Here is a 3,755-nt window from a genome sequence, read left to right on the forward strand (position 1 = left end):
CCGCTGCCAGCAACTTCAAAGACTTAGGAGGGGGCTGGGGATCTTTCCATGTTATTTAAACGGAGTTCGGTTATTAAACTTCGGAGCCTTGTTCAGAAATTTATCTAGGCTTCCATTTTCCTCTCGCACATTCCATTTCAGCCAGCCCGCCTCTCAGGATGAACCCAGACCAGATTAAAGTGAGTTTTGTCAGAAACTCACACTCTTGCTTTTTGCTTCCATCCTGTCTCCACTTGGTTCACTCAGGGGGTCCTGGTAAGCTAAGGCTCCCCGGAATCTTACACAACGTTGAGTTTCACTGTATTAGCCCTCTTCTCTCATCCATGCACCTCATGAAAACACCATTCAATTTAATTTACAAAGTTAAATTATTTTAAGAAAACTGAGGAGACCAGACCATTTATTTTTCCTTAATTTTTAAACTGTATATAATCCATAAACTTTAATTTAAATTACATCCTTTGACTAGGGGAACTTGGACAGTCACAGAGTCACACACATAACTGTTGGAAAGACACCTAAGTCCTTTCCTCACAAAGTCTGCACCTAACAGGCATGGTGGGTGGCATATGTCTTTAATTCCCTCACTTAGAAAGCAGAGAAAGGTGGGTTTCTGTGAGTTCCAGGCAAGCCAGGGCTAAATCACTAGACTCTGTCCTAAACAAACAACAGCAAAAAACCAAAACAAAACAACAACAACAACAACAACAAAAGCATAGTATCTTCAGTGTATACTGATTTTCTTTTCTTTTCTTTTCTTTTTTTGGTTTTTCGAGACACGGTTTCTCTGTGTAGCCCTGGCTGTCCTGGAACTCACTCTGTAGACCAGGCTGGCCTCGAACTCAGAAATTCGCCTGCTTCTGCCTCCCAAGTGCTGGGATTAAAGGTGTGCGCCACCACGCTCGGCACTGATTTTCCTATGTCTCACTATAGAACACATTTAAATCTAAAGTGTGCACTATCTCATCAGTACTAATAAATATGCTGACTTGGTTTTGCTTCTTGGCATTCTCTTCTGTGATCTAGTCTAGGGTTTGGCTTTCTTTAATGTCTGTAGCCTACATGTAATATAGACTTTCCTGCCTTATCCTACTCTGCTTTCTTAGACCCTAGTCACTTCCTGAGGAGGAATACCTCCATCTGCCCAAGGAATCCCACAGGCAAGATGTCTCCTTTCCCAAGTTTAGAGCATTCAGGGATATTATGCAAATAGCCTCCACTGGACACTGTGCTCTGGGGCCAGAAAGTCTTACTAGTAGGTCAGTAGAGAGCTACACTGCATGTTCACCGTTGCTTCTCTGTTCATGTTTCGAACCCTGAGCTATCTTGAAATAAAAGCTTCAGAGAATCTGCCTTAGTATATTTTCTGTTGCTGTGTAGAGACACCGTGACCAAAGCAACTTACAGAAGAAACAGTTTATTTGGTGGGGAGCATGGTCCCAGCAGGCAGGCATGGCATTGGAGCAGTAGCTGAGAGCTTACAACCTGATCAACAAGCAGAAGGCAGAGAGAAAGAGAGCGGTAACTGGGAATGGCACATTGCTTTTGAAACCTCCAAGTCACTCCAAGTGACACCCCTCCTCCAACAAGGCCACACCTCCTAATCCTTCCCAAAGAATTCTACCAACTGGGGATCAAGCATTCAAATTATAAACACAGGAGGACCATTCTTATTCAAACTACCACAGAAACCACAGGTTCTTTTTTTTTTTTCTTTCTTTTTTAAAAAAGATTTATTATTATATAATCCATAATATCATACTATGTATACATGTTATATTATATATTATATGTTATTATATGTAAGTACACTGTAGCTGTCTTCAGACACACCAGAAGAGGGTGTCAGATCTCATTATAGATGGTTGTGAGCCACCATGTGGTTGCTGGGGTTTGAACCCAGGACCTCTAGAAAAGCAGTCAGTGCTCTTAACCGCTGAGCCATCTCTCTAGCCCCAGTGAAAGGTTCTTAACCAGCATCACCAAGAGTGCTCTGGTTCTGTTGAATCTGTAATGCAACTTTAGCTCCTCTCCACTAGTTAGTCACTGGTGAGTCAAAATAGCAGTGCCTATCAAGGAGTGCTTCAGGTGGACATGCTAGGCTGTGTCTCTCTGCCACTGTCGACAGTCATGATTATAGTTCTAGTACTGGAAGATTGAGTCAGGAAGATCATGAATATGAGGCCAGCCTAAGCTACAAGTTACAGACTAAGCTGGGCTGCATAAGACCCTATCTCAGAAGATGAAAATGGAAGAGAAAATAAAAAGAAAATTATTGAGGGCTGGAGAGTTGACTTAGTGGTTAAGAGCACTGACTGTTCTTTCAGAGGTCCTGAGTTCAGTTCCCAGCAACCACACGGTGGCTCCCAACCATCTATAATGAGATCTGAAACCCTACTCTGGTGTGTCTGAAGACAGCTACAGTGTACTTAGATATAATAATAAATAAACCTTTGGGCCGGAGTGAGCTGGGCTGACCAGAGCAAGCAGGGCCAGATCAAGCAGAGGTCCTGAATTCAATTCCCAGCAACCACTTGATGGCTCACAACCATATGTACAGCTACAGTATACTCATACACATAAAATAAATAAATCTTAAAAAAAAAGAAATTATTGAGCTGGCATTGCAGTTCATGGCAGAACACATAGCTAGCATATAAAAGGCTCTGGATTCTATTCCCAACAAGAGGAGAAAATCCCTCTAATCTTAATTACATTTTTAGAGATTAATTTTTATTTAATTTTAATTTTTTTTTGTTTTTTTGAGGCAGGACTTCTCTGTATAGCCCTGGCTGTCTTGGAACTCACTTTGTAGACCAGGCTGGCCACGAACTCAGAATTCTGCCTGCCTCTGCCTCCCAAGAGCTGGGATTAAAGGCGTGCACCACTACGCCTAATTTAGAGATTAATTTTTAAAATTATGTGTTTATTTACATGTGGTGGTTGGCAGGAACCAGGAGGTATGATGCACATAGGTAGAGCAGATGTCACAAGCAGATGTCATGGAGTTTACTGGCTTCCTCTCTGAGGGTTACTCAGCTTTCTTCCTCCCTTTCTTCCTTTTCTTTCTTTCTTTTTGTTTGTTTGTTTGTTTTGTTTTGTTTTTTGTTTTTTTTCCTTTTTTTCTTTGTTTTGTTTTGTTTTGTTTAAGATTTATTTTATTTATTATATGTAACTACACTGTAGCTGTCCCCAGACACTCCAGAAGAGGGAGTCAGATCTCATTAAGGATGGTTGTGAGCCACCATGTGGTTGCTGGGATTTGAACTCTGCACCTTTGAAAGAGCAGTCGGGTGCTCTTACCCTCTGAGCCATCTCACCAGCCCCTGTTTTGTTTTTTTGAGACAGGATTTTTCTATGTATTGCTGGTTATCCTAGAGCTTGCTCTGTAGACCAGGCTAGCCTTGAATTTATAGAGTCTGTCTGCCCTGCTTCCAAGTGTTGGGATTAAAAGTGTGCACCACCACTGCTCAGCTCAGCTTTTGTTCTTCTGTACTTGATTTTATTTACTGAGTGTTACCTGAATGAATATATACTTCCCACATGCTTGTCCTTAGAGGCCAGGAGAGGGCCTCAGACTTCCTGCAACTGAAGTTACAGATGGTTGTGAGATCCGTGTGTATTCTGGGATGTGAACTCAGATCCTTGCAAGAGCAGCAAGTGCTCATAAGCACTTTGACATCTCTCCAGCCCCTCTTTGACTTTTTAAAATGCTGACATTTGCCAAGTGTGGTGGCTCAAGTCTGTAATCCAAG

The sequence above is a fragment of the Mus pahari genome, chromosome 13 (genome assembly GCF_900095145.1).
Source record: "Mus pahari chromosome 13, PAHARI_EIJ_v1.1, whole genome shotgun sequence".
Lineage (NCBI taxonomy): Eukaryota > Metazoa > Chordata > Mammalia > Rodentia > Muridae > Mus > Mus pahari.